This window comes from Myxocyprinus asiaticus, chromosome 36 (assembly GCF_019703515.2).
Source record: "Myxocyprinus asiaticus isolate MX2 ecotype Aquarium Trade chromosome 36, UBuf_Myxa_2, whole genome shotgun sequence".
NCBI lineage: Eukaryota > Metazoa > Chordata > Actinopteri > Cypriniformes > Catostomidae > Myxocyprinus > Myxocyprinus asiaticus.
This window is the reverse complement of record NC_059379.1, coordinates 713,463-732,500: the sequence shown is the minus strand read 5'-3', so window position 1 is coordinate 732,500 and position 19,038 is coordinate 713,463. Positions and strand designations below refer to the sequence as shown.

The following is a 19,038-nucleotide window of genomic DNA, read 5'->3' as shown; positions in this document are numbered from 1 at the left end:
TTAAAGAAAAGGAGGGACGAGTCAAAATTAATTTGTGTGGTAATCAACATTATGCCACAAATGCTGTCGATTGAGATTAACTTATAATATTCTTTTAATATTATACTCCAGGCTTCAGTACGTCTTATTGCATGAAATACAAGATAAAAACTCTATAATTGATTTTATGTTAATAATATTATATCATTTAAGTACTTAACATAAAAGGATTACACACAGTATTTTTATATGATTACAAAACCTATGCCCTCATAAAGGTAAAAAAAAAAAAAAAAAAATGCCCCTAAAACTGAAATCCATAATTATTGCCCCTTAATGCAAAGTTTCTTTCTGACACTGCAGTCACCCCCTGTAATAAACACACTAATGCTTTTCTTAAGGCAATGCAAGTGTACTTTTATAGCACATTTCATACACAATGGCAATTCAAAGTGCTTTACATAACAATTATAAAGAAAATACAAGATCAAATAAATTTTAAAACCAATTAAGAACAAGAAATAAGAATAAAAAGTAATCAAATAAATACAATTATGCGGTGCAATCAGTGAGTGCAGCACAGTGCTCAGTGAATAAATGAGCAAATGTTAATTAGTATTTGTGTCTTGTTTTCCATGAAAAATATCTAAACAGCAACACATCCTGTATGCACGGACGGACTGCCTGTCAAATATCCTAAAAAATGTCATAAAGTCTGAACACATTGTTACTTTGATGGCAGCAGGAGGTGATTGAACCATCAAAATCAGTGTGACTCAGCGCTTCATCTTCACTTCTGACACTTCTGACTTTCTCTCTCACTTTCTGTTGCCTTGACGGCCTCGTGCGATGCATACTGGCTAATCCATCAAAAGATTGCAGAAAAAATGCATGTTACAACAGAGGATGATTGGAACAGTCCCACCACCGTAATAACAGACAAACACACACTATAACCTCAATTCAAATAGGGATGTGTCTGTAATATGTACAGCAGTGTGTTTGTCTTTAGTACGGTCTATTAGTGCTTTCACTACACTTACAGTTGAAGTCAGAAGTTTACATACACCTTAGTCAAATACATTTAAACTCAGTTTTTCACAATTCCTGACATTTAATCGTAGAAAACATTCTTAGGTCTTAGGTCAGTTAGGATCACTACTTTAAAGAATGTGAAATGTCAGAATAATAGTAGAGAAAGATTTATTTAGGTCAGAAGTTTACATACACTTTATTAGTATTTGGTAGCATTGCCTTTAAATTGTTTAACTTGGGTCAAATGTTTTGGGTATCCTTCCACAAGCTTCTCACAATAAGTTGCTGGAATTTTGGCCCATTCCTCCAGACAGAACTGGTGTAACCGAGTCAGGTTTGTAGGCCTCCTTGCTCACACATGCTTTTTCTATCAGATTGAGGTCAGGGCTTTGTGATGGACACTCCAATACCTTGACTTTGTTGTCCTTAAGCCATTTTGTCACAACTTTGGAGGTATGCTTGGGGTCATTGTCCATTTGGAAGACCCATTTGTGACCGAGCTTTAAATTCCTGTCTGATGTCTTGAGATGTTGCTTCAATATATCCACATAATTTTCCTTCCTCATGATGCCATCTATTTTGTGAAGTGCACCAGTCCCTCCTGCAGCAAAGCACCCCCACAACATGATGATGCCACCCCCATGCTTCACGGTTGGGATGGTGTTCTTCGGCTTGCAAGCCTCACCCTTTTTCCTCCAAACATAATGATGGTCATTATGGCCAAACAGTTCGATTTTTGTTTCATCAGACCAGAGGACATTTCTCCAGAAAGTAAGATCTTTGTCCCCATGTGCACTTGCAAACTGTAGTCTGGCTTTTTTATGGCGGTTTTGGAGCAGTGGCTTCTTCCTTGCTGAGCAGCCTTTCAGGTTATGTCGATATAGGACTCGTTTTGCTGTGGATATAGATACTCGTCTACCTGTTTCCTCCAGCATCTTCACAAGGTCCTTTGCTGTTGTTCTGGGATTGATTTGCACTTTTCGCACCAAACTGCGTTCATCTCTGTGAGACAGAATGCGTCTCCTTCCTGAGCAGTATGATGGCTGTGTGGTCCCATGGTGCTTATACTTGCATACTATTGTTTGTACGGATGAACGTGGTACCTTCAGGCGTTTGGAAATTGCTCCCAAGGATGAATCAGACTTGTGGAGGTCCACAATTCTTTTTCTGAGGTCTTGGCTGATTTCTTTAGATTTTCCCATGATGTCAAGCAAAAGAGGCACTGAGTTTGAAGGTAGGCCTTAAAATACATCCACAGGTACACCTCCAATTGACTCCAATTAGCCTATCAGAAGCCAAATTAGGCTTGACATCATTTTCTGGAATTTTCCAAGCTGCTTAAAGGCACAGTTAACTTAGTGTATGTAAACTTCTGACCCACTGGAATTGTGATATAGTCAATTAAAAGTGAAACAATCTGTCTGTAAACAATTGTTGGAAAAATTACTCATGTCATGCACAAAGCTGATGTCCTAAACGACTTGCCAAAACTATAGTTTGCTAATATGAAATCTGTGGAGTGGTTAAAATATGAGTTTTAGGGGCCTGGGTAGCTCAGTGGTAAAATACGCTGGCTACCACCCCTGGAGTTCACTAGTTCGAATCCCAGGGCGAGCTGAGTGACTCCAGCCAGGTCTCCTAAGCAACCAAATTGGCCCGGTTGCTAGGGAGGGTAGAGTCACATGGGGTAACCTCCTCGTGATCGCTATAATGTGGTTCGTTCTCGGTGGGGCACATGGTGAGTTGGTGGATGGCGTGAAGCCTCCACACGTGCAATGTCTCCATGGCAACGCGCTCAACAAGCCACGCGATAAGATGCACGGGTTGACGATCTCAGACGCGGAGGCAACTGGGATTCGCCCTCCGCCACCCGGACTGAGGCGAATCACTACGCGACCACGAGGACTTAAAAGCACACTGGGAATTGGGCATTCCAAATTGGGAGAAGAAAAAAAAAAAAAAAAAAGAGTTTTAATGACTTAAAGTGTTATGTAAACTTCTGACTTCACCTGTATGTAAATAATCACACATGCATGATTTTAATTTGGAGAAAATGCAAACTGTATTTACTGTATGCATGCCTAGTCTCATGATCCAGACTATTGACAAATACAAATGTTTGAAAGCAACATACAGTATATACAAATAAAGTTGCACCGAATATATCGGCCAAACATCTGTTTCCGCTGAGCTGAGGGGCATAAAAACACGTCTGACAATGAGGCAACAACTGCTGCGTGAGAAAGAAAATGTATCAGTGTTGATGGTTACCATGATACCACAATACTGCAGTATTTTTTGTGAAGGTTACACCGCAAACATTTCATACTGTTACACACATAGCGTGGAATTACTTTGTATCGGGTGTCAATGGCATCAGAGTTCTAATTTGTATTTAAGGCTCAGGTGATTAGCTGCAAAAAAAACTGTCTGAAACAGAGTGCCCATGAGAAAAGAGGATTGCCAAAACATGCAGGTTGCCAATGAGATGAATGGGAATGCTAGCAGAAAGAGAAGTCCAGGTATTATAGACCGCACTGATCCGATTCATTCATGCCATTCACAGTTCAATATGGGTTACGTGCTCAACTGTAGCTCAGCAGGTGCTCGTGCCTCTTTGAGGGGTAATGGCCACACCGGTCGCTGCTTTCATCAGCAATTATACAACATGTACCTGCTCCATCTAAGAATATTAGTCTCATAATTCAGTGTATAATTGGCTGCTTGTGCTGTTCTGATTGCATATGCATGCCGGTCTTTCTGCTGGAGTGGCATTAAAAATATCCCTTGTTTGATGTATTATTCCGACAGCCGAGTGTATTGATTAAGCGCTCATCAAAGCAACTGGGAGAAATGTTACCCTCTAAAATCAATTCCCAGCCCTGCTGGGCTTCCTGGGCAAAACAGCTCCAGACAAAATCCCAAAGCGACCAACCACAGTTCACTTGGTTTCCATGTGATGTTTAGAAGTAAAAACTGACAACAAGTGATTAGTTCTTCCACAACTTTCTAAACAGGCAGGACAAATTTAAATGTACACCTTGTGTACTGGGATTTTTATTGTAAATCTTTATAACAAACCAATAGAAGTCTTTGCTGCCTTGAAAATGTAAAGCAGTCATTACATATTTTGTTAAAATTGAGTTATGAATCTCTCTTAGACTATGAACAGTCCTGTGACAGATTGGCTTAACTATACTCAGATTCAGAGTAAACAAAGTCCACATCTGGCTGGGCAATCGAAAAACATGGGAGAGATTTCACTGTTGGGGTAGTTACTGCGTTTTGGCTTTTTTACAGCAGTATGGTACTGCATGTCCTTATGTAGATTGCTATGTAAATGTATGTATTAGAGGTAGAACGAGATATAGGTTTTACCGATTAATCTGTGCCGATAGTTGATTTTTGGGAATATTAGTTATCGGTAAAAATCTACGCTGATAGTTGTTTTTTTATTCCTTCATGTTTCACTGTTGCCAGTGCCTTTGTTCTACAGCATAACAGCAACCTCTAATGTGCTGTATATGAATCTTTCATTATTTACAATATTCACCCATATTTTATCCTCACATCAATGCATATGTTGCTTTTTTGATAAGATAATCAATTGTTCTAAATTGAAATCATGCAATAAAATGCATACTGGTATTCTGACTCCATTCTGGTATGAAACACCCACTTGTCACTAATCAATTCCTGATGGATACAATCAAGTCCTGCACTACATTTTTTCGGTAAAAATATCCTGCTTTATCCTGTGATTTTATAAAAACATGCCCCATATATTATATATTAATATTATTTTCCACTTTCAATGAGTTAATTTTTTAACCAACATCAGTCCTGATCATAACTACCAAATATTCATTCATTTTCAGGATTTTAATCCTTTAAATGCCAGTTTGTTTACATAATGCCACTGTTGTTGTTTTTTTTACACACACAAACAAATTTCTCAATGCATACATACAAAACACACTCTGACATCCATACCAACACACACACAATTTTAGCTGCATCATTTATTCAGTTGGCCTGCAGTGCTCTATAATACAGAAAATAGGGGAAAAGCATGTATTTGCTCCATAGTCTAAACATGAGAAAAATGGCGCCATCTGGTGAAAAATATATAAAAAAAATGTGTGTTCACATTTGGCAGGTTTGGTTCGATTAAAACTAACTCTGGTGCGATTGCTCTGTTAGTGCGGTTCATTTGAACAAGTGTGAACGCTGCCATCTGAACTTTGGTGCGCACCAAACAAGCGGACCGAGTCCACCTGAACAGTGGGTCTCGGTCCGATTCCAAACAAACTCAAAGTTAGATTGATATATGAACGCAGCATGGACCAAAGACGTCTAAACGGACCAATAACAGGAAGTAATTTGCCTTTAATACTGACCTCAAGCATACCTGGTTCTTCTCATCATAGGAGCTATGTTGCCCATTATAGTTCGGTACAGGCGTCGGAACCGCCATCAGCTGTCCTTGCAGCAAATCTTCATTTGTGTGCGCAACGGAGGAATTCCTGGCGCTGTTTTGACTCCTTTACACATTTTAATAGCTCTTCGTTTGTTCTCAGCTGGTAAAAATACCACCATATATACATATATAAATATAACGAGCGCATTTAGCCCAGCAGCCAGCATTGTTTTCGATGTTCGGCAAGTTCCGTCGCAAAATATACGTCATGAAAGCTGTCCAATCAGGATGTGACCTTATCCTTATGTCTTTTGTTTTCTATCGTTAGGTTCTGTGTTAAAAATGCCAGTGTGAACGCCAAGCGAACTAGGACTAAATGTATCATTTTCTTTTTTGTTCCGGACCAAGAGAACTGAACTACAAGTGTGAACACACCCTTCAACTCGTCCCTCCTTTTCTTTAATAAAGCACAAATGTGCGTTCCAGTGAGACACTTACAATGGAAGTCAATGGGGTCAATCTGTAAACATTAAAATACTCACTGTTTCAAAAGTATAGACACAAGACATAAACAACATGTGTGTTAACATGATTTTACTGTGATTATATCACTTACTAACCGTATCTGTGGAAAGTTATATCTGATTTTACATTACAATGTAATGTCAACAAACCCTAAACCCCTAAAACGACTGAGAAATTATGATTGAAACATCTTTACAGCTCAAATAATCCACAAGTTTTAACAGAAGAATTAATGTAAGTGCTTTTATAAAATTATAAACTTCACATTTCTGACATTAAACCCTCCAAAAATTGACCCCATTGACTTCCATTGTAAGTGTCTCACTGGAACACACATTTGTGCTTTTATAAAGAAAAGGAGGAACGAGTCAAAATTTATTTTTGTGGTAATCAACATTATGCCACAAATGCTGCTGATTGAGATTAACTTGTATTGAACCCAGAACATTCCTTTAACAAAAGACAATTAATTTTTTTATATTCTACAAATCCATTTAAAATGATCAGCCGATTTATCTGTTATTAGCCTTTTTCACCACCTTTGTTATCAGTATCAGCAAAATCTACTACTGGTTAACCTCTAGGATGTATGTATGTAGCTCTAACACGAAGATAGAAATCAGAAGATTTATCTGAACTCTCACTGAACTGATATATGGGGCATTTTTCAATCCATCAGCACCTGCCACTAATCTAAGAAGAGTCCTCTGCTGGGATTGTATCTATTTAATTAATTAATGAATTCAATCACTCAAAATCACTCAGTGTTTTCCAGCACTTTGAGGGTAAATCTGAGCTCAACTGCTGAATTATACGGTGCTGAAAAGACTCAGAGTGAGAAACTGAACATGATTTGTCAACAGCTCTGGCCACTGGCTTTTAACTGCTCTGTGTAATGCTTTGGCTGTTAAAATACTTTATTGTATCACAGTTTAATTAAAAGTCAACAATAAGTAAGCCATTAATAGTCTGACTTCATGAAGAGTGTAAACACTGTGACTTTTCCAAGTGATAATGAGACTTGCAATTTTTACCTAGCGGACAATAAAACAGTGGAAAAAAATCCTATAGATTTACACTGAAGGAGAGACTTCAGAATCTACAGAGTAGAATATCAGAGAGACTTGAGTGAGCAGGACTATTTTGACTTGGACCAGTAAGAAACCACCCAGATCACGTTACCAACCACATAGCAATGGCCTAACAACCACCCAGAACACGTTACCAACCACATAGCAATGGCCTAACAACCACCCAGAACACCTTTCCAACCACTTAGCAATGGCCTAACAACCACCCAGAACACCTTTCCAACCACTTAGCAATGGCCTCACAACTACCCAGAACACCTTTCCAACCACTTAGCAATGGCCTAACAACCACCCAGAACACCTTACCAATCACATAGCAATGGCCTAACAACAACCCAGAACACCTTTCCAACCACTTAGCAATGGCCTAACAACCACCCAGCACACCTTACTAATCACATAGCAATGGCCTAACAACCACCCAGAACACCTTACCAATCACACAGCAATGGCCTAACAACCACCCAGAACACCTTACCAACCACATAGCAATGGCCTCACAACCACCCAGAACATGTTACCAATCACATAGCAATGGCCTCACAACCACCCAGAACATGTTACCAATCACATAGCAATGGCCTAACAACCACCCAGAACACCTTACCAACCACTTAGCAATGGCCTCACAACCACCAAGAACACGTTACCAACCACATAGCAATGGCCTAACAACCACCCAGAACACATTACCAACCACATAGCAATGGCCTAACAACCACCCAGAACACCTTACCAACCACATAGCAATGGCCTCACAACCACCCAGAACACGTTACCAACCACATAGCAATGGCCTAACAACCACCCAGAACACATTACCAACCACTTAGCAATGGCCTCACAACCACCCAGAACACGTTACCAACCACTTAGCAATGGCCTCACAACCACCCAGAACACCTTACCAACCACTTAGCAATGGCCTAACAACCACCCAGAACACCTTACCAACCACTTAGCAATGGCCTCACAACCACCAAGAACACGTTACCAACCACATAGCAATGGCCTAACAACCACCCAGAACACATTACCAACCACATAGCAATGGCCTAACAACCACCCAGAACACCTTACCAACCACTTAGCAATGGCCTCACAACCACCCAGAACACGTTACCAACCACATAGCAATGGCCTAACAACCACCCAGCACATTGCCAACCATAGCAATGGCCTCACAACCACCCAGACCAACCACTAGCAATGGCCTAACAACCACCCAGAACACATTACCAACCACATAGCAATGGCCTAACAACCACCCAGAACACCTTACCAACCACTTAGCAATGGCCTCACAACCACCCAGAACACGTTACCAACCACATAGCAATGGCCTAACAACCACCCAGAACACATTACCAACCACTTAGCAATGGCCTCACAACCACCAAGAACACGTTACCAACCACTTAGCAATGGCCTCACAACCACCCAGAACACCTTACCAACCACTTAGCAATGGCCTAACAACCACCCAGAACACCTTACCAACCACTTAGCAATGGCCTCACAACCACCAAGAACACGTTACCAACCACATAGCAATGGCCTAACAACCACCCAGAACACATTACCAACCACATAGCAATGGCCTAACAACCACCCAGAACACCTTACCAACCACTTAGCAATGGCCTCACAACCACCCAGAACACATTACCAACCACATAGCAATGGCCTAACAACCAGCCAGAACACGTTACCAACCACATAGCAATGGCCTAACAACCAGCCAGAACACGTTACCAACCACATAGCAATGGCCTCACAACCACCCAGAACACGTTACCAACCACATAGCAGTGGCCTAACAACCACCCAGAACACCTTACCAACCACTTAGTAATGGCCTCACAACCACCCAGAACACGTTACCAACCACATAGCAGTGGCCTAACAACCACCCAGAACACCTTACCAACCACTTAGCAATGGCCTCACAACCACCCAGAACACGTTACCAACCACATAGCAATGGCCTAACAACCAGCCAGAACACGTTACCAACCACTTAGCAATGGCCTCACAACCACCCAGAACACCTTACCAACCACTTAGCAATGGCCTAACAACCACCCAGAACACCTTACCAACCACTTAGCAATGGCCTCACAACCACCAAGAACACGTTACCAACCACATAGCAATGGCCTAACAACCACCCAGAACACATTACCAACCACATAGCAATGGCCTAACAACCACCCAGAACACCTTACCAACCACTTAGCAATGGCCTCACAACCACCCAGAACACGTTACCAACCACATAGCAATGGCCTAACAACCAGCCAGAACACGTTACCAACCACATAGCAATGGCCTAACAACCAGCCAGAACACGTTACCAACCACTTAGTAATGGCCTAACAACCAGCCAGAACACGTTACCAACCACTTAGCAATGGCCTCACAACCACCCAGAATACGTTACCAACCACATAGCAGTGGCCTAACAACCACCCAGAACACCTTACCAACCACTTAGTAATGGCCAAACAACCACCCAGAACACCTTACCAACCACTTAGTAATGGCCAAACAGGGGGCCTGGGTAGCACAGTGGTAAAAGCCGCTGGCTACCACCCCTGGAGTTCACTAGTTGAGCTACAGGAACACATAGTAACCAGAAAAATATCATAATTAAAATATAGTTACCGTATTAAACTCATGGTGCATTCTGTGGTTAATACAATAGTTGAACTATTAGTTACTAAAACCATGGTTAATTTTTTTGCGAGGGAACACAAAATTTACTGAAAGAATGCAAAAATATTTTAGAAAATAAATTCCCTCTCTGTTCTGTGAAAATAAAGATGCTAACTTAAAAATAGTTTTTATTAATTTATTTGTATTTTCCTTATGCAAAATATAATTTCTAATGGCCTGAACATGTTTTCATGAGATTCAGCCAAACACGTGTGTAAAAATAAACGTTGTCATGCAGTCTAATGAAAGTGCTGTGTGTTCTAATCGGATGTGACTCTTTTCAAATTTGCCTCTTGGAACATTATGAATTTGATAATGGAGTTCAGCTCTGTCAGTAATCTCCCTTTCACTGAATAAATCATTAACCACAGAGACAATCCACTCAGAAATAAATTACTGTGCTGCAAACACAAGACCTGTGTGATAAACCTGTGCTGACAGGCTAATGTAGCAGTGACTTACAGAACATAATGATGAGTGTGTCCAGCACCATCGTATAAAAACACATTCATTTAGAGCTTCATGAATCTGATGTTGTTGGTGTGGACAGCCTCTTTCCCAAGTAGATTCCTCTGGGAGATGTTAACACACAAATGTATATTCACTAAATCCTAGAGATGCACCGGTCGACCGGCCATCAGTCGGAACCGGACGGTTTTTGCTCCTAACATGCGATCGGCAACCGGCCGTTTTTTTGTTTTACTTCAGCCAATCTGTGTTCCGGAAGTGCACCCATGCACACAAACTGCTTTGGAATAATTTCCCAAAATGTCATTTGTGTGGAAACATTACAAAGTCTGTGAACGGGATGTTAAGATTGCAATCTTTAATGTCTGCAAAGGAAAAGTTAATCGTGGAGGAACTACAGCGAAGACGTTCGGCACGACAAATTTGATCCGACATTTGAAAGTGCATCACCCGAAAGAACACGATGAGCATCTCAAATGTGTTGTTGATGCTAAACAGGCAAAAGCTTCACCCTTCACTCAATCATCGGTACAAGCCATGTTCCAGAAAACCCAGAGCTACGGCCGAGGTAGTGAAAAAGCCATTACAAAGTAAGTAATGGAATTTATTGCATTAGATGACCAGCCATTTTCGGTTGTAGAAGATCAAGGTTTTTGCAGTCTAATAGCGGATCCACGATACACACTGTCTAGCAGACGTTACTTTTCGGATGTGGCTCTACCCTAAATGTACAATACTGTGTCATTCCACATTAACAGTCTACTTAACGCTACTGTCACATCCATAAGTTTTGCAACTGATAAATGGAGCTCTGATGTGAGCCCAATGTCTATGCTGAATCTGACGGCCCAGTATATTGATCCTGACTCCAAACTACAAACTAGGGATGCGAACTACATCTTAAAGTTCTCCTACATGCACAAGAATTCTCTGGCTCACACACAGCATCTGCTCTTTCAATGGCTTTTGACGAAATGCTTAAAACCTGGAACATTCCCAAGAGCAAAGTGCCCATAATTCTGCGTGATAATGCCCCAAATATGTCTAAAGCAATGCAGGACGCTCACTTACCTAGCTTGCCTTGTATGGCCCATACGCTTTAGATACGACTATTAAAATCATACAAGTAGTTGTAATAATGATGAAAAAATTTAGGTTGTCTAGATACTAATGTAATCAATGATGTAGTATTGTTTAATCAAAAAGGCACATATTTTCCCCCCACACAGTCAAACAAAGTACGAGAAATGCTTCAGAATGTGTTATAAACAGAGACAAGAGACAGGCCAGAGACGGGACATGCTGAAGACGGAAGCAAAGAGGAAAGACGCGCCAACAGAGAAAATACCATGCAGAGCAAGCTCACAGTTTGTAATGCACGATGAGATATTGGAAGAAAATTCTGAGCAGAATCAGGTCATGGGCAGCCCTACAGCATTGCAGATGCAGAGCTACCTGTCCGAGGTGCAAATACCAAGAAGCGAAGAGGGTCTACTGGAGCACAAATAAGAGCCGCTTTCCTGCGCTTGAAGTCGCACGAGCGTAGCTGTCTGCACTCTGCACGAATGTAGACAGTGAACGTTTGTTCAGCTCAGCTTCTCATGTGGTGGACGAGAAAAGAAACAGACTAGCTTGTGAAAAAGCTGAAATGCTTCTTTTTGTAAAGAAGAACTTACATACACTGTTGAAAGAAAAGCCATAAATAAAGGCAATATAGCCTAGTTCTGTATTGGATTGTCATTTCATCATATCTTAAAATTACATTGACATAATTTGATTTAAAAAACAACTGCTGTAGTATCTTTAAGTTTTACTTGTTGCACTTGTTTTTATGTAACATTTTGAAATGTTTTACCTTATTTTATTTATTTGTGTTTTATGTAGTTTTACAAAGCTAAAGTCAGACCATTCTGTTTTTTGCTTTAAATCTTGAAATTACACAATCTAATTTGAACCAAAACAACTGCTGATGCTACATGTACGTAGCATCTTTGTTTGGATCGTTGTGCTTGATATGCAGTTGTTGCCTCTAATTTCACAAGCTACAGATATTTTTTCATTTAAGGCCAGTTCAGCCTGTAAAAGAGAAAATAATATCTTTTTGGTGAACTCTTTCATTCTTTCTTGTTTGTTGCTTAAAGAAAAAAATCATGATCGGTGCATCCTTACTAAAGCCCAACCCTTACCCTACCCCTTAACCTAACTCTCACACAAACCTGTTCATTTCAGATTTTTTTCTTTAGAATAACATGTACTGATGAATCATTCACAATCAAAAGACAAAGAGTCAATTTAGCGGGGCCTGGGTATCTCAGCGAGTATTGACACTGACTATCACACCTGGAGTCGCGAGTTTGAATCCAGGGTGTGCTGAGTGACTCCAGCCAGGTCTCCTAAGCAACCAAGTTGGCCCGGTTGCTAGGGAGGGTAGAGTCACATGGGGTAACCTCCTCATGGTTGCGATTAGTGGTTCTCGCTCTCAATGGGGCGTGTGGTAATTTGTGTGTGGATTGTGGAGAGTAGCATGAGCCTCCACATGCTGTGAGTCTCCGCGGTGTCATGCACAACGAGTCACGTGATAAGATGCGCGGATTGACGGTCTCAGAAGCGGAGGCAACTGAGACTTGTCCTCCACCACCCAGATTGAGGTGAGTAACTGCGCCACCACGAGGACCTACTAAGTAGTGGGAATTGGGCATTCCAAATTGGAGAGAAAAGGGGATAAAAAAATAAATAAATAATAATAAAAAAAAAAGAGTCAATTTAGATTGCATGTTGACTTTTAGTCAGTTTTTTTAATGTAGTGACTCTCAAATGCTCGTCTACCGGTGCAAATAGCTGTGTGTCACACCTCCCAATGGATCCGTTCACAGAATGCCAATCGTCTATTTTAGCCCTCTGTGTCCTGAAGGACATGAGAGAGTGAGAACTTCCCCCTGGGAATCCAGTTAGTTGCCATTTAATAAACACTTTCCCCACAGTGACTTACAGCACTCTATTTGTAGCTACAGTCCCACTGATGCTGGGATCATGTGGAAACATTTCCTGGAAAATAACTCAAATTGGGATTAAACTTGCAACCTTTGAGTTAGCAGCAAAGACTATTAATCCATAGGACTCCATAAGGATTCTGCAAACTAGACACAACGGGGCTTATTCATGAAACACGAGCAGAAAAAAATGTGTGTGAACTGTTAAGACAATTTACATAAGAATGGCCAATGACTTGAAATCAAAATTGACTATTAACTTTCTTAATACATGTTACTGGTGTTATTGTGAATGTTTCGTCAGTGCTGTTATTACAAATAAAAAATATGTGTCTCCAGAATATTTCATCAAAATGCAATAACTTTCTCCACCTCTGAAACGACTTTCCATTCCGGCTGATGTCACATAGGTTAAGCAATAGCCATAAAGCCCAAAAGCCAAAAAGCTATTTAAACATTCTGGTAAACTGGTATTCAGGTCTGACTCCATTCTGGTATGAAACACCCACTTTTCAAGTACTGCACTACATTTGTTCTTTAAAAATGTCCTGCTTCACTCACAAAACATGTCACATTATGGAAGTAAAATGGGCTTTGAATGCCTGTACAATCGTAGTGAGCAGAATAGCATCTCAGAATGCACAACACGTCGAACCTTGAGGCAAATGGGCTGCAACAGCAGAAGACCATGTCGGGTTCCACTTCTGTCAGCCAAGAACATTCTGAGATGCTATTCTTCTGCTCACTACAATTGTACAGAGGGGTTATCTGAGTTACCGTAGCCTTTCTGTCAGCTCTCATCAACAAAGCGTTTCTGTCCGCAGAACTGCCGTTCACTGGATGTTTTTGGCACCATTCTGAGTAAAAAAAACTTTGTAATGATTACATTTGTAACTGATTATAGCTTGCCGTACTTAACAGTGAAGCACATAAAACCCTCTGCAAGAAGTTTCGTCTCTTTAATGCTTTAGGTTTAGTCTTTTTATGATGTAAGCTCCACTGTCTTCACTCTAATTGGCAGTCGCTCATGAATGTAAAAAAATTAGTAGTTTTACACATCCTTATTACTTAAAGCAGATGTTCCTGATTCAAACAAGCCCAAATACAACATGATATTATGCGCAGATCTTGAGGTAATCTACACAGAGAGCATCTTGACATGCTGAGCGGCGGAGGGGAAATCGGCGACTCATGGGTCTTAATACCTGCTGCATGCAACCTCTGTCAGCGAGGGTGTTTTCAGTCCTGTCTCTCATTTGATTTGTTCCGAAACAGGGAACGAAACAGTTACAGTGTTGCATTTTCTTTTTTTTCGGTTCCTGAATTTGAAACAGGTGACTTTATTTCTGGAAAAAAATACAGTATTTTGTCAAATCAACTAGTCAGAGGGTTGTCTGAACAACTTGTCAACAAGTCAGTGTGTTAAGGTAGCCCTATATAATAATAATAATAATAATAATAATAATAATAAATATAGCTGCAAGCAGCGATAATGGGGTCAAGCCAATTATCGGCACCATGAGCAGCAAAAGAAGCTTTGTGACATGTTTTTGGTTAGAGTCTGATGAACAGTGTATGAGAAGTTAGAAAAAGTAAACTTTCAATCATAAAAAAAAGATTTATTTTAAAATTATCAAAAAATAGCTAGTTCTTAGAATTTTTGTCCATTATGTGGCGCTGTTCTGAAACAGGTAGTATCTGGGCATGATGGTTATCATGCAGGAAAGCGTTCAAGAGTTATAAGCCAAAATTGCCATTTTTCTATCTCCTGACCAGTAGGGGGCAGTGTGCCAAAATGCTGCAGGTAACCTCAGGGCCTAATGGTGATGACACGTACCAAGATTCATCCCAATCCCTCAAAGCGTTGCGGAGATACAGCCTTAAGTTCAATTTTGCTCGTTCTTCGTCAAATTCATTAAAGTGGCATTCGAAAACGGTATGGTTTATCAAAATTATGTGAATATATTTTTGTCGTGAGTGCCGTCTAGATGATGCAGGCCAATTTTCGTGCAAATTGGACAAACAGTCTAGGAGGAGTTCGAAAAAGTAGGTTTTCAAAACATTTAAAAATGGCGGACAGGGAGAGGAGGTCACGTGACACCATGCAAGAAGCAGACATGTGTGCAACCAGCTCTGCGCACTTTGCTAAATTTTTGATTATTTTCATGTTATAATTTGGTGAAATTTGATACACCCAGTTACACATTTGCTCTTTGAGGTAAAACATGGCAAAGAAGTCAAAATCCTCGGGCTCTGGAGACATTAAAAGACACTTATGTGTTCAGGATGAAAGCCCCAACAGGCCTACAGACCGCGGACTCGTTTTGGATGGCGCGGCGGGAGAGGAGATCCAGAGTCAGTTGTCCAACGTGTCGGTGATGTTGACGAAGGTTCTTGCTGACTTGGAGGATCTTGCTGTAATACGTCGATCGATTATGGCGATGGAAATAAAATTCTCTGAGATAGTTACAAGACTGTCAGATGTTGAGAGACGAATCGATTTTCTGGAATCTTCGGAGAGGGAATTAACCGCTAATCTGCCCGCGACAAAAGTTGATTTGGAATATCTCCTTCAAAAGCTTGAAGATCTTGAGAATAGAAGCCGCAGGAATAACGTTCGAATTGTTGGAATTCCTGAGCATGAGGAGGGCAGAGATATGGTGAAATTTCTAGACAAGCTTTTCCCGAGACTGCTCGACATAACAGGCCACAAGCTGGAAATCGAGCGAGCTCACAGAGACCCAGCTCGGAGACCTGCTGAGGGAGACAGGCCCCGACCGATTCTGGCCAGATTTCTGAGATCATCCGATAAAGTTGCGCCAGGCGAGGAGCAAAGGGAAGCTTTCTTGGAAGAATCATAATATTTTCTTGTTCCCGGACTTTGCGAACTCGACAAGAGAGAAACGCGATCAGTTCAAGGAATGCAAGAAACTCTTATATCAGAAAAAGATCTCATTTACTCTAATGTTTCCGGCCAAACTGAGAATAGAAATGAAGGTCGGTCGCAAAGTATTTACATGTCCAAATCTGGCAATGTCTTTTATAGAATCAATGACTGAGTAAACTGCGTTGGCTCCGCCGAGCGGCTGGAGCTTGTTTTGTGAATAACACTTTCCTTAATGAAACTTTTGCATTGATGAAAGATTACTTTCGCATTGAAGTGCCCGGACAGATTGAGAATAGACACTACGGATGACCGCAAAATATCTACATGCTCACACAAAGAATGTCTTTTATAAAGTTGACGGATTGTGTAAGTCATGGAATATACGTTTATGCGGCCTCCGAGTGAACTGACTTGATCATCCGGGGAACCAGGATGCCGGTTTTGTTTCTTTTTGTATTGGTTCCGCCTAGCGGCTGGAGCTTGTTCCATTGAATAACACTCCTTTGTGGATTAATCTGTTCGTTCTTCATGCTTATTCCTCCTGCTGGTTGTAGTTTGTTTTGTTGAGTATTTTTACGGGACATTGGAATGATTACATCATCCGCTGAACTCATAACAGCCGGCTCACGGAACATTCGTTTGTCTGTCCGAGGAATCTGAACAGTTTTATATCAGCTGGAATTTGTTTTGTGGAAGATCACACCTTTGAGACAGTTCTGTGAATTAATCTACACATTCTTTGTGTTCATTCTTCCTATTTGCTGGGGTTTATTTTACAAAGTATTTTCTGTTATGTAATTTTGCCTTGCAAATTTGTGAGGCAAAATTGAGCAATCCGATGGCAAAGTTGTCATGGGGACTCATGTGCGTTCATGGACCTTTTGAGTTTAGAGGGATTTGTCGCCAGTTGGCGCTGTCGTGCGCGGGGTTAATGCGCACGTTTTTCTTTTTTCTGTTTGTTTTTTTTCGGGAGGAAGTTCGGGGTTTGATTGTATCACTATTGGGGAATGTGGTCTGTATAATTTTGTTTTTGACACACAATCTATTTTTTCTAATATGTCAAAATGTCAAATGTTAATATGAATAAGCTGTCTCTCTCCACATGGAATATAAATGGGTTGGGGCACCCCATAAAAAGAAGGAAGGTTATTACTTTTATTAAACGTAAGAAATATGATATAGTGTTTCTTCAAGAAACACATCTCTCCCCGCAGGAAGCTGAAACATTTGGGAAGATATGGGGTGGACATGTTTTTTTTTAGTGCTGGCTCAAGGAAGAGCAAAGGAGTCATTATATTGATAAGTAAACATCTACAATTCAAATGTCTCAAACAGATTAAAGATAAATTAGAGAGTGTCATTATTGTTTTATCTGAAATTCAAGGGCAAAGGTTGATTTTGGCTAATATTTAGATACCTAATGCTGATGATCAGGGCTTTTTTATAGATCTTGAAGGGATCTTGCAAGCCGCTGGCACCCCTCATGATATAATATTGGGAGGAGACTTTAATCTTTTGATGGACTCAATCCTTGATCATAGTGAAGCAAAAATGTGTAAGCCCCCTAGAGCAACATTGACACTTCACAGGATGTGTAAAAATCTTGGTCTTACAGATATTTGGAGACTTTTGAACCCATCTGGTAGAGACTATTACATTTTTTTCATCAGTCCATAAGATTTATTCTAGAAAAGATTTATTTTTGATATCTAAGTCCCTCATTTCATCTGTTGTTGATTGCTCAATTGCAAATATCTTAGTGTCAGATCACGCCCTGGTGAGTTTAGAGGTGTTGCCATATACAGAGAAAAAGAAATCATGTAGTTGGTGCCTTAATGTGTCCCTTTTGCAAAATCCTGATTTCCAACAAATGTTAAAGACTGAAATCAGTGTTTATATGGAGACCAACTGGTCCCCAGTATCCTCTGTGGGCGTGGCTTAGGAGGCACTTAAGGCGGTTCTTAGGGGTCGGATCATACAGTATGCCTTATTCATTAAAAAATCCAAAGCACAAGAACTTGTGGAGTTGGAAGGAAATATTAAATGTGCCGAGGCTGAGCTGAAGTGCCGTATGTCATCTGATGGCCTCAGAGAATTGACTTGATTGAAATACAGATATAACACTATTTTGTCACGGAAAGTGGAGTTTTGGTTATTCAGGGCAAGGCAGTCATACTTTGAGTCGGGGGACAAAGCAGGGAAGCATTTGGCTAGATATATAAAGCAGAGAGAGTCTTTCTCTACCATTCCCTCAGTGAAATCTGCTGGTGGTGAAATATTTACCTCGGCCATTGATATTAATAATGCTTTTAAAGAATTCTATTTTGATCTCTATAGTTCCAGGTCTTCATCCACTGATGAAGATATTAGGAACTTTGTGGAACCATTAGATCTCCCTAAACTGACGAAAATTATCTTGATTCTGAGATAACCTTGAAGGAGCTTGACGAGGTAATTAAGGCCTTGCCTACAGGCAAAGCTCCGGGGCCTGATGGCTTTTCCTCTGAGTTTTTTATATCCTATGCTACAGAACTGGCTCTACTTTTGTTAGAAGTTTATACTGAATCATTAAAGAATGGAAAACTTCCTCCAACCATGACGCAAGCCCGGATTAGTCTGATTCTAAAAAAGAACAAAGATCCAAGCGAGTGTAAAAGTTACCGCCCAATTTCCCTGATCCAGTTAGATGTAAAAATGTTGTACAAAATTCTTGCTAATCGATTAAGTAAAGTTATGACATCACTTATACATTTAGATCAGGTGGGGTTTATTCGGGGCCGTAGCTCTTCTGATAATATTAGGCGTCTCAACAATATCATGTGTTCAGTAGCAAATGATCAGTCTCTGGTCGCTGCCATCTCTCTTGACGCCAAAAAGGCATTTGACATGGTAGAATGGGATTGTCTTTTTAAGATTTTTGGAAAG

The 19,038-nt window shown here is 40.5% G+C and overlaps 1 protein-coding gene and 1 long non-coding RNA gene across 3 annotated transcripts in view; both read right to left on the bottom strand.

Moving 5' to 3' along the window:
• Nucleotides 1-19,038, bottom strand: part of LOC127426660 (regulator of G-protein signaling 7-like) — a 98,465-nt gene that overhangs the window by 60,672 nt on the left and 18,755 nt on the right. The window lies entirely within an intron of this gene.
• LOC127426703 (uncharacterized) lies at nt 7,653-9,276 on the bottom strand. The gene is made up of 3 exons (XR_007894844.1): nt 9,059-9,276; nt 8,500-8,671; nt 7,653-7,781 (listed from the first exon to the last, which is right to left on the bottom strand). It is a non-coding gene; the product is annotated as an uncharacterized LOC127426703 (long non-coding RNA).